Source organism: Antechinus flavipes, chromosome 4 (assembly GCF_016432865.1).
Source record: "Antechinus flavipes isolate AdamAnt ecotype Samford, QLD, Australia chromosome 4, AdamAnt_v2, whole genome shotgun sequence".
NCBI lineage: Eukaryota > Metazoa > Chordata > Mammalia > Dasyuromorphia > Dasyuridae > Antechinus > Antechinus flavipes.
The window spans coordinates 465,790,299-465,802,159 of record NC_067401.1 but is presented as its reverse complement, the minus strand read 5'-3'; the positions used below and the strand labels follow the sequence as shown (position 1 = coordinate 465,802,159).

At 40.4% G+C, this 11,861-nt stretch overlaps 1 long non-coding RNA gene across 1 annotated transcript; it reads right to left on the bottom strand.

The window, feature by feature from the left end:
• Positions 1–434: 434 nt before the first annotated feature.
• Positions 435–2,464, bottom strand: LOC127560532 (uncharacterized). The gene is made up of 2 exons (XR_007953349.1): positions 2,008–2,464; positions 435–652 (listed from the first exon to the last, which is right to left on the bottom strand). It is a non-coding gene; the product is annotated as an uncharacterized LOC127560532 (long non-coding RNA).
• Between the last annotated feature and the right edge of the window lie 9,397 nt (positions 2,465–11,861).

The following is an 11,861-nucleotide window of genomic DNA, read 5'->3' as shown; positions in this document are numbered from 1 at the left end:
ATTTTGGCTTGGAGGCTAGCAATGTAGAAGCGTGCCCCGGCCTCCAGCACCTTGACCTCCTACGCCGCTGATTCCCCCCGACTCTGCCAAGCTAATTGCCGAGAGAATAATCTCATTATTGGTTACCTGTCCTCGACAGACCCTCACCACAGGACAGTCTATTAGAGCCGACTGCTTATTAGTCTTTGCCATTCTGTAGCTGAGTGTAACTGACTCGGGTCCATGTGTTAAATACTCCATCTGTAGCTACCCAGGCTAAAGCCTGCCAATGGCTTCTCTCTCCTGGCCGCCAAACCTCTCCCAGAGAACATTTCAGTCCAGGGTCCCCGGTTCCCAAAAGCTGCCTCCCAGTCCCTCCAAGAAAGAAGCCCCACATGAGTTCCCCTTCTAACCCGTCTACATCAAGGAAGAAAAAAGGCAAACTGAGCCCTCAGTTCTCCTCCTCTTGACAGCATTGTATTTATTAACGGTCTCAACTAGTGATAAATGTTGCTATTAATGTTTTTGCTGAGATGTAAATTACTTGATGCTCTCCATAAAGCTTAATTCCTGCGGCACGCTTCTTGGCTTGTATTTTGTTGACTTTTGAACTTCAGAGATTGTGCCGGATGGATTCATTTAAGTTTTTGGTTAGGCATCTTCTCTGTATATTCTGTCAATGAATTGAGTTAGATTTCTTGGGTCAGTGAAGATCCCATTGGGTTCTGCTGGATCCCAGAAAATCTACAGCAATGGATCTCAAGCTCTTTGGCATTCCCATTGGTGGGATCACCATGATGTTTGTGCGGTCCCAGGGATATCAAATGACTTAGGGAGCTTCCAAGCAGATACCCTGAGTGAGGACAGCTATCTTAAATTAAGTAATTACCATCTTGGGAAATTGCTAGATGAAAACACAGAGTAAAGCCTCAATGATTCATGGGGAAAGTAGGGTAACATCTTCCAACCATGATGACAAGAAAAATTGAAATTAAGGCATAACAATATTGGTTAGAGGAACTCGGGGAGACTGGAGAATGGGAAGGAAAGGAAGAAAGGGAGAAAAGAAAGAAAGATAGTCTCTATCTTTAATTATGTGGAAGGTTGTCATGTGAAAAGTGGGTTAGTTATGTTCTATGAAGCTCTAAAAGAACTAAAAACCCTTCAGTGGCTGCCAATTTGTTACTGAATCAAATTCAGCCATCTTAGCTTGTCATTAAATGCCTCCATACAACTATCTCACATTAAGACCCTTCACATTTTCCATGCTCCAAGAAAGTTATTCATGGATTTATAAAATCATAGATTTGGAGCCAAAAAAGACCTTAGAGGCCATTAGGTCTTACCCCTTCTCATTTTATAAATAATAAAATGAGGCAAATTGTGGTTAAGTGATTTGCCTCAATCGCGCAGCGATTAAGTACCTCAGAGAATTTCAACTTGGTTCCTCCTAACTCCATTTTATCCAAACACAGGTTATAATTCTCTTGTTGAGCTCCTATTGCATGCTAGGCAAAGCTGGCCATATGGCATAGGAGAGAGAGAATTAGCTCTGAGTGAGAAGGGCTTCAATCCTGTCTCTGACATACCCTGGCTAAGTGTCTAAGCACAAGACACTTAATCTTGTAAAGCCCTGGGAAGCTCACCAAGACTATAAACTGGGGACACAGTACCTATCTATTTATAGAGGAAGTTTTCTCATATGGAGTTCCCTTTATAAATGATACAGTGGGTCCTGTCCAAAAAAATAAAATAAAATGTGCTCTGCATTAGGGTCCCGGTAACCAAACCACAGTCCCTGACCAGAGCACATAAACTTTTTCAAGGGATTATTTAGTTTTATCTCTGTGCCCATAGATATAAATAACTAGAGAGATAAATGAGTGAATGGATAGATGAATGAAAAGATAAATGAGTGAATTAATAGATAAATGAATGAATGAATACATATAGATAGACAACTAAATAAATGAACACCTACAAATGGAGTTGGATGTCAAACTAACAAATAAAGTAATCAGGAAATACCTCTGGTAGGAGGGGGTGTCTTGGACAATCTTGAAGGAAGATAAATATAAGAAGAGAGGAAATATTCCAGGCATGGATGTCAAGCTGTGCAAAGACATGGTGGTAGGTAGGAAATGGGATGTCATGTATGGGAAACACCAAATAGAACAATTTGGATGGAATGTTATTTGATGGGGGATATTACATGTGATCAGACCAGGAAAGTCAATTCCCTTCCTTGAGTCTCAGTTTGCCTTCTGTAAAATATCTCTGAAGTTTCCTTCCAACTCTCAGTTGATCATCCTATGATATCCTTAACAGGATTAGTAGTGCCTTTTCTCTGTCTTTTCAATCGGAGGCCCAGCCATTGACCTTTCATATAGAAACGTCTATGTTGTTCACTTATCAGGGTCAGTTATCACAATAGAAATTCTTTGGTAACCTAAGCAACTGGGTAGAGAACTAAGTATGTACACCATTCCCCACCCCCAAAGGCCAGTAGTCATTTTGCTCCCTGGAAATCCCTTTACCCTCAACACAATCCCAAGCTCCCTGTGTGGGCTTTGTTCTGGTGTATCCAGCTCCTAGGATAGTGCTGAAACCAGGAGCAGAGGGGGCCAATGGCAGCTGTGGGGACTATTCATTCATTCATTCATTCAATAAATATGTCCTGAGCACCACAACCAGAGCTCAGCACCGGCTACCTTGGAAAAAAAAAACAGAAAGATCTTGTGAAAGGGGATATTCATTTAGTGTATGAGTTGACAGATGGTTAGTGAGGTCCCTTATAACTCTGGGATTCTATGATTCGGATTCTGAAAAACAGCCTCTGCCTCAATAGAACTCATTGTCCATTATGACAGACAGAAATAAAACTAACATTTTAAGATTTGTAAAAGGATAGACGTGTGTTAATGTGTATATAACATGCAAAAGTTAGTGTCTGCAAGATACTTATAAAGTCAGTAGATATTAATCCCGGGATGGGAGAAATACAAGAAGCTGAGGAGACCTATAGAAAGTGGTCCTTGAGTTAGATCTTAAAGAAGAGGAGGGATTGTAAGAGATGGAAATATAGAGGAAGAACGTGCCAGGCGTGAGGAACATCAGCACAAAGGCCTGTGATTTTGTGTTGGGAGATGGTGCCTGAGGAACGGTGACTAGAACAAAATGTCTTCATCACAGGGTATGTGGAGAGGAGTATTGTGAAATAAAACTGCAAAGACAGGAAGGCTGTGAAGATCTTAAGGAGAGCCAAAGGGTTCTACCTAGACCCTAAGAGCTCAACTTCTTTCTGGGGACCAATCCAAGCGAGCAAGAACAAGTAGGAAGAGTTTCCCAAAGAACTTGCTGGACTAGTTTGAGGTTTAGAAGGACATGACAGGACAAGGGAGTAGGAATACAAGAATTGTAGAATTTTAGGTCGTTTAGGGATTAAGATTGGGAAGGGAAAGGAGTGTAGACAGAACAAGGGAGCAAATATGAAGGGGATGAGGATGAGAGCAGGGTGAGAATAAAGAACAAGGTTAGTAGTTTTGAGGCATATAGATTGATGGAACGACAATGAACCAAATTTAGATATTTGAGGGGACGTCAACAAGGAAATCCTTTAGTACAAGGCATCGAGGTGACTCAGTGGATAGAAAAGAAGTCTGGAATCAAGAAGATGCGAGTTCAAGTCTTGTCTCAGACATTTGCTAGCCATTAATCTATGTTTGCTTTGGTTTCTTCACCTTATTTATTAAATAGGGATAATAATAAGACCTACCTCCCAGGGCTGTGGTGAGGATCAAATGAGAAAATAATTGTAAAGCCCTCAGTACAGTGCCTTGTTACATAGTAAGTAGTAGTGGTGGTCATGGTGGTAATGGTGGTAGTGGTGGTGACAGCAGGCAGTGGCGGTGGTGATAGTGATAGTTGTAGTGGTGGTGGTGATGGTGGTTCAGTAGGAAGTGAGGTGAAAAGGAAGCCAAATGCTGAATTTTTTCAAAAGGAAAGACAATGCCATTGGGATCAATAGGTTCTCTTCTCTGTTAGCCTACAGTCACCAGATCCCCAGGGTGGTGATGGCTATATTCCCTGAGTTTTCTCCTGCCCAGGCTCCAAACAATATTTCTGGAGTGGGATCAATATTAGATAAAAGCCACTGGAATCTAGATTGGGAATTAACTTTGAAAAAAGTAAATTTCAAAGAAGGAATTGATGATGTCAAATGATGACTACAGGGGAATTCAGTAGTAGAAAGGAATAAAGAATCAGTGAATTGGTAGGTATCGGAGAAGGGGTTACTGCTAATTGACAGCATGGCCAGTCATGAAGTATTAATGGGGGACAGCAGACTTAGTAAGTAACTAAAGATAGAAAAAGTATGAGAGAAAGAGCTCTAAAATGAAGGGAAGGTTTATGATAGAGCAGGAGGCACAGCAGGAGAAGAAAGCAGATGAGTAGTGGGATATTATGGACCTCAGGTTGAAATGAATGGGAATGAGACAACAGGGGTTGAAAGAGATGGGGTATTGTGCATCAGCAATTGGGGTTCGTGTATCAAAGGGATGAGGTGAGTAGGAGATGGAAGAATGAATCCAGGTAGAATAATATTGGTAACTGGAATGAACTCCACTGAGAAAGGAAAATGGTTAGAAGGTTCAGGGTCTCTAGAAAGGATCTTGTTGGGTTTTTTTGATTTCCTGGAGACACAGTCTGGAAGTCAGTGAGTAGTTGTTAAATGCTTATTATGTGTCAAGCACCAAATCAATTGATGGGGATACAAATACAAGCAATAAGCCAGCCCCCTGCCCTCAAGGAGCTTAGAAGACAACACTTGAAAGGACACTGCAAAGGGGAAGGGAAAGACTGGAGATGTGTGTTTCATGGTGCCATGGTAGATTAGGATTAGTAGTGGAAAGCTCATGGCTTTAAAGCCAATGGAATTGAGTTTGAATCCCAGGTTGGTTGATGACTGTATGACCTCAGACCTATCCCTCTCTTAGAAGAACTACCTATAGATAGGACTTTTTGGAAATCATTGATGGAAGAACTTCTGGGAAAGTTGGCAAGTCCTCCAGTCAACTTAAATGGGTGATATCACATCCAAAGTGGTAGTAGTGACCTTGGGTGCCGGCGAATGGACCAACAGTACCGGCTAGGAGCCATCAAAACTGGATGTGTGGTGCACATAGAAATTCTCCATCCCAAGAAGTCAAGCTTGATTCTTCTCCTTCCTCTCCTATATAAACAAAAGCTGCAACTTGTCACCCCAAGTTCTCTTACTAGACCCTCCGTGGGTCTCTGTGAAAGAACAGATTCTAGTGTGTGTCGCCTGCAGTCAGAATCTGTGCTCAGACCCGATGTTCTATGTAAGATTTCACGAATGACGAAAATAACTTTCTCCTGATGTATTTAACATCTGGCCTGCCAGATTTATGCTGAGAGCCAAAAAATCACTACCTTGCCAAGAAAAACCTCACTGTCAAGCAAATCAATGGTGTCAGTTTGGGGGGTGGCCAGTGTGGGGCTGTTTTCTGTAGTACCCTAGAATTTGAGGAAGGCAAAAACTCTGTAAGGCTCCCAGGCTCTTGGGAGTCCCCAAAATGGTGTTTTGGCCCCAGAGACTTCCTGATATTTGTCACAAATGTGGAACCCTAGAAAAGTTTGCCCAGATTGTCCGTGGAGAACAGCAGGTGAGGGAGATCATCCCACATCCCACATCCCAAGTGTTGGGGGCCCGAGAGTTGCTCTGGTCTCTGGGCCAGTGTGTTAGAATTAAGCAATAGGACCAGGAAGCAAAGAGGAAAACAGTTGAAGAAGTGATCTCATTGTAGGTTTTGAAAGTCCTAAAAATACAACCAATGACATTTAGGGCTCAGAGGAGACTCCTCTTGGCAGTTTACAACAAGTTTCATCCTCTCCTGCCTCAAGGCTCCACTGGTCGCAAGTCATTCCTTCCCTTATCCATCCATCCAAGTCCAATGGCCTTGACAAACCATTTCCAGCTCCAAGACCAAGTTCAAGTTGGCCTGAATCCCCATAGTTGCCGGCTCCCTCCTCAGATTCCATTGAAGTACCTGGTGTCATTGAATATAAGCTCCTCAAAGATGGATCATTTTCATCTTTGTGACCCCTATAGCCTACCATAGGGCTTAACACTTAATAGTATTTGATGGAGGTTTGCTAAACTGAATTGGTCACTTCATTCCTGGCTCCTCTCCAGCCTTAATTTTTTCATCTGTAAAATGGGAATAATGTTAATCCTAGAAACATCACTGGGTTTTATACCCTAAAGTGCTATGTAATTGGAAGCTCTTTGAAGACAAGGATTATCTTTTGTCTTTGTATCCCCAGTACTCAACACAGTGCCTGGTACACAGTAGGACTTTAATAAATTTTTAATGATTATTTATTGATTGGTTACCTTTTTTGATGGAAATGAGTGAGGAAGTGGAACAAGAGTTTTTGGACCCCTTTTCCAATGTGCAAAATAACCCCTCCCTGAGGTCAATTTCACTCCAAGTATCTATCTCCTCGAGCACAAGCTAAAATCCATACCAAAGAGCCCCATTGTCAAATTTTCAATGTGCTTCTGCATCATAAATAGACAATCACCACAAATCTGGGTTTGATTTATTGTTTTGTTGATTGTCTAGACTTGAGAAAGTCTGGAGAATGCAGATTAAACTGAAACGTGTGTGCGTACTGGAAGAACTTGGTTGCCAAACACTTGCCAGAACATCCTGGATCACTCCAGAAACATTGCTCTAAGCCTGGGCAGGAGAAAACTCAGGGAAATAGCCATCACCACCCTGGAGATCTGGTGACTGCAGGCTAACAACAGCAGGGAAAAGAATCACGAGATTAAAAATGATGGTGGTGATGGTGATGATCATTGCCATTTGTATCATATAACCTCATTTGATTATTCCACATCCCCACTCTCCTGTTTCAATCTGTTTTCTTTCTTCTTTCTCAATAGCTGACTCTTAATCCCTCTCTCTCTCTCACACTCTCTGCCTCATCTCACTTCCATTCTTTTCTCACTCAATATCCCTCTTTCTTCTTTCTTCTTTTACCTTTTTCTTTCTCTCTCTGTCTCTTCCCACTCACCTCTCTCACACTCCTCATCTATCTCTTCTTTCCCCTCCTCTCTCATTCTTCCGTCTCTTCTCTGTTCCTTTCCCCATCTCCCTCTCCTCTTCCTCTCCTTCCTTCCTCCCTCGGGTGCTAGATACCAGCCTCCCCTCAATCCCCCTGCCTGGGAAAGTCTCCCCTCCTTATTATCTCTGTCTCCGCCATTCTTGGATGCAGGCCACCACAAACAGAATGTGAGAAAGCAAAAACTCGTGCGTTTCTTCCAGGGAGGAGAAGGAGCTTCTGTTAGTTCATTTAGTCCTGGGAGTTGAGCTTCTCACACCTCCATTGCATTTCCAAATGGTAGGTATAGGCTGTTGCTTTTCCCTTTGGTTGGGCTGCGTAGCACATCCCATCAATTAAAATGCACCCCCAGTGTAAAATCACAACGGGGCCAGGCAAGAAGGGTGCTAGCATGCCATGTTTTTTTTTTTTAAGATACTTTTGTTCCGAGGACTTGAGATCTGTTATGTGACAGCCTTATGCTCCAGATAACACCGCTATCAGTGAGCGTTAATTGAACACAACATGTGCTTAACTAATGGCTATTAACTCTGGTTTAGGATTACTACTCTCAAGACGGGGGAATAAGAAAATTAACTGGCATTTGGACAACATTTTACAGTTTGCAAAACTCTGGAAAGTTTGCAAAGTTCTCCGAGTACATTAACTTATTCAGATTTCTCAATGACCTGTGAGGTAGACATCCTAAATATTAACATTCCCACTTTACAGGTGAAGAAACTGAGGTTCACAGAGTGAAAATGACTTCCCAAAACCAATCAATATCTGAAGCAGGATTTCCACCTCCCAACTCTCTCTCCCAACCCCAAGTCCAGCAATCTATCTGGATTGTCAGCCTCAGAAGCCAGAAGACTTCAAATTCTACCTCAGATATTTACTAGCTGTACCTCTAGGCGAGACCCTTCCTGAGGCCTCAGTTTCCTCATCTGTAAGTGGAAAAAATAATAGGGCTACATCACAAAGTTACTGTGCAGAGTAGGGAGCTCGAGTTCCCTCCCTCACTTCCACAAAGCCAACATCTGTTGTAGTTGTAGAATCCATGGGGAAGACCTGAATCAGTGGGTGTTTACTTTGCGCCCAAGTAAATTGATTGAGGGCCCAGCTGTGGAATCTTTTGACCAAGAAAATACAAAAATCACTTTAGGACTTTGGCAAAAAGTCCCTGGGACCCCAGACACCCTCCTTGCCTACTGATTTTCATCTCCTTGTTGTCAGTTTTCTACTGATTTTACTTCTCTGTGCTGCTTTTTAACCACTTGCAGATTATCTTTTACCTGAATGTTATTGGATGTCTTTCTTAAAAGGATTATTTGACTGAGCCCTCTTCTGGCTGTGGAACTATAATGTAGCTCTGGCAGATGAGAAAATGTGGAAAGCACTAGGAAAACCTTAACACATCATTTAATGCTAATTATTCCTTCTTCTTCATCTTCCTCCTCCTCCTCCTCCTCATCATCATCCACTTTGCCATCCTATGCAGTCTCACGCTATCATTTCCCACATGGGATCTATCATCAGTTTATTCTCTGACCCAAGCAGATGACTAAATGTTCCTGAATTACAAATTCTAGAACCCGAGCACTCAGTTCCCCCAATCACTGCCAATAGAGGAAGCATGTTGTCTTAGAAAAAGCATCTCGTTGGGAGTTAGGAGTCCTACTGGGTACTTACTAATGGTACGATTATTTGTAAGTCACCATCTCTCTTGATCCTGGTAATTTTCTCACCTGGAACATGGGGCTGATGATATGTAAATTACCTAGCATTGAATTGCTTTAAGGAAAATGCTTACCTTAAATGCCACATAAAGGTGAATCATTATTAGTATTAATAATTAGATTATTATATAATTATTATTAAATATTAATATTATAATATTAGGATAATATAGTATTATTATAGTATATAATATAAATTAGTATATTATTATATACTGTTATAGTATAATCTAAAATTATTTAAATAACTTATTTAATTAATAGTTGGTTGATGGATTTTTATCACTTAGATTCCAGAAAAAGCTTCATGATTTCCTTGATACAGGTGTCATTACTGATCAAGCAGGGCTCCCTGGTAGACACTCTTTAAGATATGGCTATGACCAAAAAGTCCCTTGCTGATAATTTGGTGATGAGCCTCCCTGAATTGAATGAGGCTGGTTCTCAGGTGACAGACCAGTCAGTGTCCATCACCAGCCTCCATTTGAAATGTTGCTAAGCTTGGTTTCTAGAGGCTGAGGACCATTCCAGAGTGGCTGAGAAGCCAGACTCCTCTACATTTGACAGTGAAGCGTCAGAGAGCATAGATAAAATAGAAATCCCTCTGTCTCAAGTAACTTTAGAAAAAGAAAGAAAATTATTTGGATAAGTGTAAGTAATAGTAAACAATAGTAACTCAAGCAATCCCCATTCCCCTTCTCTCTTTCCCAAGGGAACAAGATGAACTTAAGCACATACCTCTGAGAGGGCTTCTAATTAACCTTTCCCCACCTCTAACACACCCCAGAGTAACCTAGTTATATGAAAACTTATACTTCAAATACTTATACTTATGCATGTTCTTTTATATTTATACTTTGATACTTCTATTAATAATTAAATTTCAAACTTATGCTTATTATTATCTTATTCTTGTACTTTACACTTTTATACTAATACTTATAATTCTCCTTTTCACTATACTTATAATTACTTTCATATTTGTCCTTATGTTTATACTTTTATTCTTATATTTATAGCTATATCTTTATACTTCCACTTATAATTATACTTTATAATTAGCATTATACATTTATATTGTTCTTAAATTTATATTTCCACTTATAATTATATTTTATTGTTTTTATCATCATATTTTGCACTTGTACTTACATATGCCCACTTATACTTGCACTTAAACTTCTACATTGTGCCTACATTTTATACTTGCCATTGTAGTTCAAGTTTGATACTTGTACTTATACTTTTATGCTCTTATTCATGCTTTTCTACTTGTGTTTGTACTTATATTTTTATGTTTCTTTTTCTACTTAAACTTATGATCATTTGTATTTGATGGAAATAAACCCAGATACCCTGAGGAAACCCTGCATTACAAATGGGTAACAGAAATGCTAACCATCACCCCCTTCTATGTAGTTTCTTCCTCTTCTTCTGTTAGGATATAAGCTCCTGAAGGAGAGGAGCTATTTCCTTTTTGTTTTTCTATTCCAAAACACTTAGCACTTGTAGTAAGAGATTAATATTTATTGAATTGGATCGGGACTGGATTTGGTTGAATTAAATTGAGGTGGATTAAGTTGACTGGATTGGGTTAGATTGAATTGGGTTGGACTGAATTGCTGCCATTTTGCTGACACATATTCAAATCTCAAAAATAGAATTTCAGAGCTAGAAAGAAATTCAGAGGGCAACTAATCCAACTTTTATCTGAAAAGGAATCCCTTATAAAATATGGCTCCTGGGTGATGACTGAGCCTCTATTAAAGTAGGCAAGTCCATAACCTCTCAAGGCAGTCCATTTCAAAAATAACTCTGAAAAGTTTTCTTGATATCAGGGCATTACTTTTTCCCTCTCTGATGCTTCTGGTTCTGCCAAATAGAATGAGATTAATCCCTCTTCCGCTGAAGACAAATATCATGTCCCCACTGAGCTTTCTTTTCCCTAGTCTGACCATTCCCTGTTCTTTTGACATTTCCTTTTATAGCATAGACCTTTCACCATTTTGATGGCTTTCCATTGGACATCCTCCAGCCTATCAATGTTTCATTCCAGAACTGAGCGTGGTAGTCCAGGGGTGGGTTAACCAAGACAGAATATAGAAAAAATTAATTATTTCCTACATGTCTGTAGAGGTAAAATCCATGCAGAAGAGAAGGAGAATCAGAGGGATGTGGGCAACGAAGATACAGGTAGATTATAGGTGCAGTCTCCTTACAGAGAAACCTGAATTAAGTCTTGAAACAACTGAAGGTTTCCAAAGGGAGGAGGGGCCTTAGGAAGCACATAGAGCCCCCAGGGACACAAGAGTCTCCACACAAACAAAACAAACACCCAAGGTGTAAATTAGTCCTATCTTTAAATATATAGATTGAATCATGCATAAATTGGCACGTCAACCTACAAAGATATACCATAGGGAAAATGTTCCTGAATATCTTACACATATGCACGAATGGCCCAAATTAGAAATAACCAATGTATTGAAAACCAGCCACACAAACATTTGTTCATTCATTCAACAAACATTAATTCAATGCCTATTAGTCACAGAACATTTTATGAGGCAGCTAGATGATGCATTGGATAAAATGATAGTCTGGAGTCAGGAAATCCCAAGTTCAGATCTCACATGAGACACATACTCACTGTGAAGTCAAGTTACTTCTCCCTGTTTGCCTCAGTTTCTTCATCTGTAAAATAGGCATAATAAAAGTACTTACCTCCCAGGTTTATGCTGAAGATTCAATGAGATAATAAACAAATGTATGAAGTGTTTATCCCAGTTCCTAGAATAGAATCAAGCACTATGTAAATGCTAGCATCATCTTGAGTGTGCACACCATGAAGAACTTAGAGGGCAACAGATAGGATGAGAAGGCAGGGATTACTGACTTCTGCATCATTGGAAGGAACCTCTACATTGCATGGGCTGTTAGACTTACTGGGAGTTTTCCATGGATCCTGGAGGACCACATCTTCAAATATGTTGGAGAGCAGAGGTGTCA